The sequence below is a fragment of the Mchenga conophoros genome, linkage group LG15 (assembly GCF_057382185.1).
Source record: "Mchenga conophoros isolate Kocher_MC1m ecotype Shallow Benthic linkage group LG15, M_conophoros_male_GT1.1, whole genome shotgun sequence".
Classification (NCBI taxonomy): domain Eukaryota; kingdom Metazoa; phylum Chordata; class Actinopteri; order Cichliformes; family Cichlidae; genus Mchenga; species Mchenga conophoros.
In genome coordinates, this window is record NC_140540.1 from 26,466,373 (window position 1) to 26,477,538 (window position 11,166).

The 11,166-nt window shown below is 43.9% G+C and overlaps 1 long non-coding RNA gene across 1 annotated transcript; it reads right to left on the reverse strand.

Moving 5' to 3' along the window:
- Positions 1 to 8,553: 8,553 nt before the first annotated feature.
- Positions 8,554 to 9,748, reverse strand: LOC146558492 (uncharacterized). Its single transcript, XR_014888473.1, has 4 exons — positions 9,678 to 9,748; positions 9,165 to 9,388; positions 8,797 to 8,996; positions 8,554 to 8,675 (listed from the first exon to the last, which is right to left on the reverse strand). It is a non-coding gene; the product is annotated as an uncharacterized LOC146558492 (long non-coding RNA).
- Positions 9,749 to 11,166: the final 1,418 nt, after the last annotated feature.

Consider the following 11,166-nt stretch of genomic DNA (forward strand, 5'->3'; position numbering starts at 1 on the left):
AGTGCACAGCTGAAAATCAGAAGTAATAATAAAGGAGTTTTTAGTGGCATCAACTAGAATCTAGAACATACCATAAGCATTTCCAATAAAAATAAATACTTAACAAATGGTCATAATATTAATGGTTCAAAAAGAAAAACTTCATAATAAAAATAAATGTGAATTTATGTTCTGTGCTTCGGCTTTTTTATTTTACCACACATTTTGTTTTTGTCTGGAGTCTCAGGTCAGCATGAGCCACTAGCTCCTGCTGCTTTCTGCTTGTAGTAATACACAGGTACAGCAGGCAGGGGGCAGTATACTACACCTAATGTGTATTCACTTCATCTCGTGTTTCGAGCTGATTACATTTAATAATGAACTGGTTCTGATCGCATTGATCGAGTTTATAAAAAAGTTCAATCAGCTGTAAATAAATAAATACGTCATCAGTAAGAAATCCATGTTCCTCTCTCTCAGCTTTGTTTTTGCAGCTTTAGAATGTTTTAAATGACTCTCACGTGTTGCATTCATATTTGTGATCGTGTGAGTTATGAAGCTCCGAGTGTCCCAAAGGCTCGTCAGACTTGTTGCAGTTTAATTTCTTCTGTCTTAAAGACAACATTCGGGGAACAGCCTTCACCCCGCTGTGTGGACGGTGAGAGGACACAGAGCTCACCGTGGAACTGACTTTAAGAAATCTACTTGAGTCTGAGAGGGGTGGCCTGGTTACAGCACATCATCTTCCTCCTCTTCGTGTGGCTGGTCGTGGTCCAGCTGCAGGACCCCGCCCTCCTGCTGTCAGGACGGAAACACAACATGTGAGCAGAGCGGAGGAAAAGTCCAGGATCGTTCCTCGGACATAATTCTTTTTATTCCAGGACTTTACTTTGGGTGAGTTTTTGTCTTTTCTCTACTGATGTTTGTGTGGGAGTGTTCTCCCACAGCAGTGAGTCTGTAGGAGTGAGTGTTTTGTGGTGTTTTTGAGCAGAAGCTGCAGGTTTTGTGTGCTGTTCTCTCGGACAGTCCTTAAAGAGGATGACTTGTGCTTGTGTAATGTGAGCAGAGTGCTAACAGTGCGCAGCAGGTCCTGGAGGTTGGTGTGTGTGTCTGCAGACTGAAACTGGTTACATAACGTGAGTAGACATGGCATGTCCTCCTCCAGCAGCAGCTGTAAGCAGATGTTTCCTCTTTGGACTGAAACTTTACAGACATGTGACCATCAGCTCTGAGGTATACTGATGGCAGGAAAATGCATCATCAGAGCATTCTTCTCTGCTTGTGGTTTGGGATCTTTGAAATATTAAATGACTTATAATTAGTGATCATTATTCTCCAGTGAGCCTGTGGAGTAAAATGTGTTTGGGGCCTCTGCTAACCTCCTCTGTCCTCCACAGCATGCTCACTATTACTACAGTCTGTATATAAAAGATGGAGATCTGACTAAAGCAGCTGTGACACTGTATGTAGATTTCTGATTGGTTGAAAATTTGGCTTTAACTGGGTGATGAGTGACAGCAGAGATCCTCACAATGAGGAAAAAGCACAAAACTAAACTACAAATCAAAAAGCAGCATTAGCCACTCAGACAGGGCCTCCGGTGGACAATGCCCCCTGGTGGCAGTTCACAGATACCATGTGTATCACAATCATATTTACACAAACAGGGAATGTGTCATGGTGCAATCAACAATGAAAAAAATCAACATCATCTTGTACTGTTTGAAGTTTGAAACTAGCGACTAATTAGGAAAGTGTTTGCAAATACTAACTACCAGCTGAACAGCAGTGAAACTTATAAAACTATAACACAGACTGGACATAAAGAAACTTCGCCTTCAAAGTAAAAGACGTGCCTCAGTTTCAAAAGGTGCAACTTCTACTTTAAAGAAACTATGGTTTGCGTTGTTTTCAGTTTATCTACAGATTGAAGAGCAGCTGGTTGGTATTTGAAGTTCATTTGTTAGCAGTCACATGAGGTTGTGGTGGTTTTTAGCTACCGGTGGTGCCAGAGAGTCACTGACCAAGGTGTTGGCCTGTGTGACTAACCTTTGTTATCCCATCAACCATCATCAGTTATCAACCTCCAGGAACTACTTAGTTTCATATACTAATAATTAGGGATGGGTACCGGTATTGGTTCTGACATAAACGGTAGTAACCAGACCGTAAAGCAGTGCACATTTCGGTGCTTTATTTCGGTGCTTTTTTTTCCTGAGCTGTGATACACTTTAGATTCTAGCCAATCGTTTTACGTTTCCAAGGATAGTAGGCGGGCCCAGGTACATACGTTCTTTTAGAACAGAGCTACAGATTAAAAATGCCCAAGGCGAAGCGGTCAAAAGTCTGGCTGTACTTCACAGCAAAATATGCAAACTCAGCAGCAACAAGTGCTTTAAGCTGATACTGTGATACTGTGCAAAGGAGGTAACACCTCGAATCTGATGAAACACCTGGCGACGCATAACGGTTTTTTAAAAGCCGAGAAATGCACCGCATTTGATAGCTTGCTGCGAGACCTCACACCGAGCACATCTACTGCGGGTGTGGTGCCTGTTATCGGACCCTGAGTTAGCAACATCCCCCAAGAACCCGAAGAGTAGAGTCCTGGCCCCTAGCCCTGCCAGTGTAGCAGAGATGATGACGGATGATGATGGCAGCAGCAGCCGTTCTTCTCTGCTTGAGTAGCTTAATGTTGTTTGTGTGTAATTTACGTTGAGGAGGCTAACCACGTTATTAAATTAATGCATGTAAGGTGAACTAGCAAACACCGTCGTAGTTACATGCATCTGTCTTCTTGTTTGATGGCAGATACTCCCTTCACCCTGGCAAAAAAGGCTAAAATGACCAAAGAAAAAGTGGGAAACAGCTAAACATGAGAGGTTTAGGACAAAGTTTGTGTTTTTTCCATTGTTTAAGCACTGCTTCCAGCCAAGAGTGATGCCATATATGCCCTATAGCTGCAGAAAAGTCTACCATTGATATCTTTTTACAAAAAAAACAGCTGAACATGAGAGGTTTTTGGACCAATTTTGTGTTCTCCATTCTTTAAGCACCGGTTCGAGCACCGTTTGAGCACCGGCACCGTTTCAAAAGTACCGGTTTGGTACTGGTATCGGATAAAACCTAAACGATACCCATCCCTACTAATAACATAATATTATTATAATAATTTACCGGTCGATCTACATCCCTACCCTCACCTATGCTCACGAGCTGTGGATAGTGACAGAAAGAACGAGATCGCAGATACAAGCAGTGGAAATGAGCTTCCTCCAAAGGGTGTCTGGCTTCTCCCTTGGAGATAGGGTGAGGAGTTCAGCCATCAGAGCAGAGCCGCTGCTCCTCCATATCGAAAGGAGCCAGTTGAGGTGTTGTGGCATCTGACAAAGATGCCTCCTGGGTGAGGTGTTTTAGGCATGCCTCACTGGAAGGAGGTCACGCTGGAGGGATTATATCTCTCGGCTGGCCTGGGAATGCCTTGGTGTTCCCCCGACAAGCTGAATGAGGTGGCAGGGGAGAGGGAGGTCTGGGCTTCTCTCCTTAGGCTGCTGCCCCCGCGACTTGGCTCCAGATAGACGTAAGAAGATGGATGGATGGATGGATGGATGGATGGATGGATGGATATATTTTATAGGAAATACTAATTTTTCCCTGGTGACTGGGTTGTTGGCAGCTGGTTGCAGATCAGTCTTTAGGCTCATATGACTGGAGCCTTTTTCACTTGATCCTAGATTGCCACATGTCAAAAATATCAAACAACATAACATGTGGTTAGTGATCGCTTCATGTGCAAAAACTCAGTATAGTCTGAATAGTTTTTATAACCAGGGAAGTTGCCCCCTGTAGGCCATTAAAAACAATGCAGGCAGATGGTCTTTACTTTTCAGATACAGAAGCACAGAATGCCACATATTTGCATTCTTCACATCGTTGGACTGATGTATCACTGCGGTCTGAGTCAAATGTCCTTTGTGTCCATGTCGGGGCCGTAATTAACATCAAAGCCGCTGTGGCGCATTAAGAAAGACTTATTACACTTATTTTATATGTCATAAAATTACCATCTTCTTCATGTGGCCTAAAACATATTGCACAAACTCTTCTTCATTAAATTCCTGATGATCCACAGCCTTTCTTCACTTGTTGTTTCCCCGAATTTCACAGCAGGAAACTGAGCGTGAAATCCAACAGCTGTCTATCTATCTATTAGGGGAAACCCTGTTAAATAAACCCCAGCAGGCCCCTGTGGTGGCTTTGTTGTGTGTGTGTGTGTGTGTGTGTGTGTGTGTGTGTGTGTGTGTGTGTGTGTGTGTGTGCGTGCGTGCGTGCGTGCGTGCGTGCGTGCGTGCGTGCGTGCGTGCGTACTATCCTGGTGGGGACCAAAATCTGACATTTACTATACTGGTGGGGACTTTCAGTGGGGACCACAATCCAGGTCCCCTCGGGGTTGAAAGCAATTTTCACACTCAAAATGTGGTTTTAGTGTCAGGCTTACAATTAGGTTATGGTTAGGTTTAGGGTAAGGGTTAAGGGCTAGGGAAAGCATTATGACAATGGGATGTCCCCACGAGGATAGCAAACCAGATGCGTGTGTGTGTGTGTGAGGCACAAACTAAAGAGCAGGCTCATTAAAGGGTAAGTGGCGTCCTGTAGTGCCCCCAAAACCTCCAGAGAGGAGAGTTCAGGACCTGAAAACGCGCGCGCGTGCGCGCACACACACACACACACACACACACACACACACACACACACACACACACACGCATATTCATGCTTTTGTCTTTTTGAGGCCCCTCATCAGTATAATGGATTTCTGGGGCCCATCCTGCTTGTAAACCTAAACTCTGAATCCAAAAGCTGCTTGGATCGCTCGCACATCATGCGTTTACGGCTGCAGACGGACATGCTGGGTCTCCATTGTGATCTCTCTTTCTGAAACAGCAGCAGACTATCAGCAGCATATTAAACAGAGCATCTCTCAAAAACATTTGAATAAAATCTCTGTAGAAAACTTTATTTACAACATACTTTGGCTGAACTGCATCTTCTTAAACTAAAAGGCACATTTACCTGTGCTGTTATTCACTGATCTTCAATATAGTCATTGTTAAACAATGAAATTGTGATGTCTTTTGTTTTTTTAAAAGCAGCAGCATCAACATAAGACCTCAGGTGCACACATTTCAGCAAGCTCAGGTATTCACAGTAGAGTCTTGCATGTGGTCCTGCACAGGTGAGCACCTGTGTGTTTGTGAGGAGTTCAAAGCTCAGCAGGTGTTCTTGTCAGGAAACTAAATTGGTATTTTTATTCTGAAGCAGGTACGCATGAAGGCTTTGGTTTGTGGGTGTAGTGTTGTAAAGTTTCTGAACACATGTTGGTGTATAACATGAATGTCACAGCTGTGATCATAAATGATGGGTCTTCCCCATCAGCAGCACCAAAGCTTCGACTCAGTTAAACTTCGACTCAGACATGGTGTTAGCTCAGATTCATCCTCAGTCACAGTTACACACACACACACTTGGGTTTAGTGATGACATCCAGTGGCCACAGGTATGCAGACATGTATATTATCACAAGTTCTAGCATTAAGATGAGCCCAAACTTTAAAATGGAGTGTTGAGAAGTTTTTGGCATGATGCACCCCGCACGTCTGCAGTCGGTCAAGCCAGACGTGATTAGTTTCACACATCAGTGAGTTTACACACTTCTTGTAGGAGTGTGAAGCAGATGAAGCTGTAAACAAACCCTGGCGCTGCGTGCTTCTCTGCCCTCCTGACGGAATGGCTGCTGGTGAGTTTCCTGCGCTGTCGCTGACCTGGTTTGTGGTTGTTTGTGTTGTAAGACGAGCGGCTCAGGTGGCAGCGCGGTGGCGGGGAAACGCCCCAGCGGGTCGAACACTGCAGCGCTCTGTCCAGAAAACCACTGTGGAAGCTGCAGGCCCAAAGTCATGCCAAAATGAACATGCTGTATACACACACCAATATTTTCACAGCGTTTTGGGCCAGAACCAAAATATATTTGGAGGAAACCAAAGCTCACGTTTTTATTGCTACGAATGTGGTGCCATCACGCCAGGAACGTTCCCTCCCTACCCTGCAAATAACGTTTCTAAAAGTCTCTACAAACCGATGGATGACTTGAATAGTAGACAGATTTCAGGATTTCTTTGCAAACAGATTCTACCAGTAAAATAAAAACAGCTTCTGTGAGTGAGGAAAGAAGGAGGTCAGTCCAAAGCTAGAAGGAGGATGTTTTGTTCAGCATGAGTAAGAATAAAAGCCACACTGATCCCCTATGGAGGCCTCAGAGATCAATAACTGAAACACCTCAGTGATCAGCGTGACATGTGGGAGGCCAGAGATCAGCCTAGGTCTCTGACCAACAATAGAACCTGATTTTACTGAGCTCGATGCTCTGTCAGTCGAGTGTTTGGTCTTGGCTGTCCGTATGTCACATGACATCTAAACAGCATGTTAATGAATACAGAGTAGCATCATTAGGCTCTGCTGTGTGCTAATGAGAGTCAGTGTATAGTCAGTGAAAGATGGCAAGATTCTCGGTGTGATAATGATTTAGGTCCGTTGATGGAGAGAGTCAGTGTCCCAGAATTATGTGGATCAGAATTATGTCTTTGTCAACTTCAGTCATGAAAGAAAAAACTTCACATCACACTTCACAGATGCACCTTTGGAGTTTGTTTTTATACGTATTTGTTCCTGTTTGCATTCTAAACACAGATACGGACGCCTGCTCCTCGAAACCTGGAGAAAACTGTAAAAACCTGAGAGATTCAAGATTTCTTTGTGTTTTTATGCCTGTTTTTTTTTTTGTTTGTTTGTTTTGATGATTCAGTTTCAGCTGCTTCATTGTCCATTAATACGTCTCTGCGTTGCTTTTTGTCAGGCTAATTTGTGTCTGTTGGGAGATGAGTTGCACAAAACAGCATGTATCAGAGTGCATGAATCATTTCAGATGTTGGAGACTGAACAAACACATCAGGTTTTTGGGTGGGTGCTCCACACAAACACCTCCACTCAGTGTTTGTGTAATATTCAAAGATCGACATGTTAACTGCAGAGGTCGTATCAGACTACACATCCCGGACAAGAGCAAACTTTTTTTTCTGGCTTTCACTGATGGGCCTTTCCTGGCTGACTATGGGGACGTACATCACCATTACAGTGACAGACATGTTAATCAGAGCTGCAGTTTTAGTTCCAGATCTGTGAGGACTCTTCCATCAGCAGGTCCAATTCTGAGCAGCACAGTAGCAGGATGTCCTGCTGTCTTTCTGCCTCAAACTCCACAAACTTCTCAACTGTGAACTCCACGTCCAGTAGATACACCCGGCCATCAAACTGAGATGACCTGCAGCCTCCACTACAATGGTCCATGGGGAAATCCTCCAGTAAATATAGCTGCTCAGTTTATAGGCAGTTCATTTGTTTTTCTTCCAGTCTGACTTAAAACAGACGTTCCATGTAAACAACGATCGATGGAATTTAATTTTGGGGGACAGATGGAGGATGTTGCAGGGATTTCCTGCTCTTTTCCTCAATATACATCCGAAGTGTGTATCTCCATGTTTTTCTATATCTCAAAAACTGAAGTGGGAACCAGAGCAGACAAAAATAATCCACATTTATCACTTAAGTCATGATTTTAGTCATATATGTGCAACATCAGAGCAACACACAATAACTCCTGCTTTTGTTAAAGTTGAAAACACCTGATAGAACTTTAAAGCTGCTTCTCTCTGCAGTTTTTAAGCAGGCTGTGGCTCAGGTCACGAGCTGCTGTGATCACTGCTGCTGCACCAAGCATGATTCAAAGAAAAAAGGTGTCTGTGTTCGGCTGGAATGTGCAGTGGATTTTCCACCTAATTAACCTCCGCGTTGTCGTGCAAGACCACCACTTTCTGCTCGATGGAAACAGGCGATAGGCTCAGCCGCTCTGTTGTTCTTTCTTTAAGCTGTTTAGTTTTCAGTGTCCAGCAACTGAGAGGTTTTGTTCATACACGAGGCACAAGACCAAGCTGATAAGATCCGCCTCAGCCAAGCAGAACTCCGTTAGACCACAGAGTGAAGCCGCTCCAGGATAATAAATCTAATTGGATCACATATTCACCATGATTGTCGTCCTGGTACGGGCAGGAGGTTCAGCTGGATGTTTGAGATTCTTTACACCGAGAGCACAAGACTGCAATCAACACTGGATAAAAATATAAAAATGAGTAGCCTTTTAAGAAGGTCAGAGCTGAGAGCTTACAGAAAATCCAGAATAAAATACTGAAAGGCCAAAAGACCAAAGTGCAGCTCCAACTACCCAAAAACATCTTAAATGAGTAGATCCTGATAGTTTATCATTTTTTAAGAACATTATTGCTTTATTGTTGCTTCAGTTGCTTTGTTTGTGAAGCTGTGGTGTTAAATGACTCTATGAGGCAATGGTTAAGAATCCTAACATGATGTTGATCACTTTCCAGTTAGAGCAGGGCCCAGGGTTTATGTCTGCCCGTTTTCTCACTGACGTTGGAGTGCAGAGACACAGCGGCTGCAGTCGAGATGCTTCTTTTTTTAATGAAACATATATATCTGAATCTTTCTTTCATTTTCAGTTATGTTTGTCTTCATTTTCTAAAGTTTTAGAACAGTCTTACCAACTCGAGCACCTCCAGCTGGCTCCAAGTCTGAGGAGAGCAAAGAAGTAGGAACGTCATAAAGGCTCACGTGCTGTTGAATTAAATCTGTTCGAGCTCTGTGGCCTTCAGCGTCAACACAGAAAGTGGACGGAGCTGTCAGCCAGCATACCTCAACCTGAATTTAACAAGGCCGGGGCTGTTCTTGGCAGAAACCGCTGCTGCTTCTTTTTTTCCCACTTTGTGGCTTTGGTTGCGGTGCTGTGGACTCAGCTGAGTGTGGGGCAGTGCTCACGAAAAGACCCATTCAGAGTGGATTGCAAACAGCTCAGACTCCAGTTTACTGGAGCAAAGAGACGATTTAAAGTGTCTCTGAACAAAAGACAAAGGAGACGCAGTTTGGAGAAAATTTTTGAATTGAGAATCAAACAAGCATCTGAATCACAGAGCATCACTCTCCAAACACAATAAACACAAACATCAGGGGCCGCTGAACACACGCACACAGACACACACACACACTCATCATGCTTTGATTACTTGGAGGATGGAGGAAACTGTAATAGTACAGCTCGTGATAATGAGGTTTGTTGGGTGCCTGCAGCTGTAATTTCAGGAGTCGTCTGTCTGAAAGGCTTTGGTTGGCCTGCTGAGGGTGAAGACGGCAGTGGAAAATCTCAACATGACCGTGAAATGGGAACTGCTGTGGTGGGCTTGATGACGAGGAGCAGAATCCTCTAATATGAATGAAATTCCAAATATGGCTGCAAAGATACCCATGAAAGTCAAAAGGCTTCAGCTTCTTCTAATAATGTATATAACAATAATAATAATATAAACATATAAGAGGTGTTAGCTTTGTTTCTGCGTCCAGGCCAACTAAAATTTATCTGAGAACTCATCCTCCATTTCTAAACAGGTAAACTTCACAGTTATTGGATTTTTCAATTCAGTGTTATTTTCATACAGCTCCAAATCACAACAACAGTCACCTCAAGGTGCTTTATACTGTAAGGAAGATCCTGCAATAATACACACCGAGAAAAAACGTACCATTATATGACCCCCTATGACAGGGGTGGGCAACTCCAGGCCTCAAGGGCCGGTGTCCTGCAGGTTTTAGATGTGTCCTTGATCCAACACAGATGATTCAAATGGCTAAATGACCTCCTCAACATGCCTTGTAGTTCTCCAGAAGCCTGGTAATGAACTAATCATTTGATTCAGGTGTGTTGACCCAGGGTGATATCTAAAACTTGCAGGACACTGGACCTCGAGGCCTGGAGTTGCCCACCCCTGCCCTATGAGCAGGAAGGAAAACTCCCTTTTAACAGGAAGAAACCTCCAGCAGAACCAGGCTCAGGAAGGGGTGGCCATCTGCCGTGACCTCTCTGCACTAAATCATACTTGTTATTAATCTCCAGGCCTCGAGGGCCGGTGTCCTGCAGGTTTTAGATCTCACCCTGGGTCTACACACCTGAATCACATGATTACTTTTTTAGCAGGCCTCTGAAGAACTTCAAGACATGTTGAGGAGGTCATTTAGCCAATTAAATCAGCTGTAATGGATCAAGGACTCATCGAAAACCTGCAGGATACTGGCCCTCAAGGCCTGGGTTTGGATACCACTATGCTGGAGGTTTCTTCCTGTTAAAAGGGGGTTTTTCCTTCCCACTGTCGCCAAAGTGCTTGCTTGGTATCAGATTTTAAAAAGCTCCTGTATAAAAGCCCCATAACCTCTTTGTGTTAGCATTGTGTGGCTGTCACTGTGTTACATCACCCTGCTGCTGCTGTTCTCAGAACAGCTTCCAACCAAACAGCGTTTCCCTCCACAGCTGCTTCCAATTACTCACATAATACTCTCTCTCTCCCTTCCTCTGTGTGTGTTTTCCCACATCATGATAAACTGCCCTTGCTGGCCCTCCCCGTCCACAGTCATACAAGTGGACTTGGCGTGAAGTCAGTAACGTCTGTGTGAAAGTAAAAACGCTCGCAGTCACATTTAGCTGTGACAGGACAGAAACTCAGTGTTCAGATACTTGTGGCTTTACCCTAAATTACATGGTGATGGCACCCATGAAGTTTTACTCCAGAGTATTTTGTTTTTGTTTTCAGTTGTTTTATGATGAACTTTTTTTTGTTTTCTTTTGTACCTCGTTACTTTCTAAGGAAGTGTGACTGTTGTTGGGAAGACCCATCAGGTGAACTCTAGTTTTTCATTTCTTTGTGCACCAGGTCACCAGGTGCACAAGGTCCCAGGTCCCTTTTTTTCCTCTCTTACATTTTTATAAAAAGACTCATGCAGAGCCCCGGCCCTTCTTTGAACTCCTCTGTCTTCATATAGGATTTGTACGGATTGGAAAAGCATATATCCAGTTATCCTCTTTCCTATATCCTGGACACATCTTTCCATCCGTCCTTCCAGCTTCGGTTCTTCAGGAAAACGAGTCCTGATGTGTTGTGGCTTTTGTTTCCACTGCTTTCGAGCATTGTGTCGTTGTCTTGCTGGCTCTGTTCAGGCTGTTTTCCGTTGTTGCTCAGC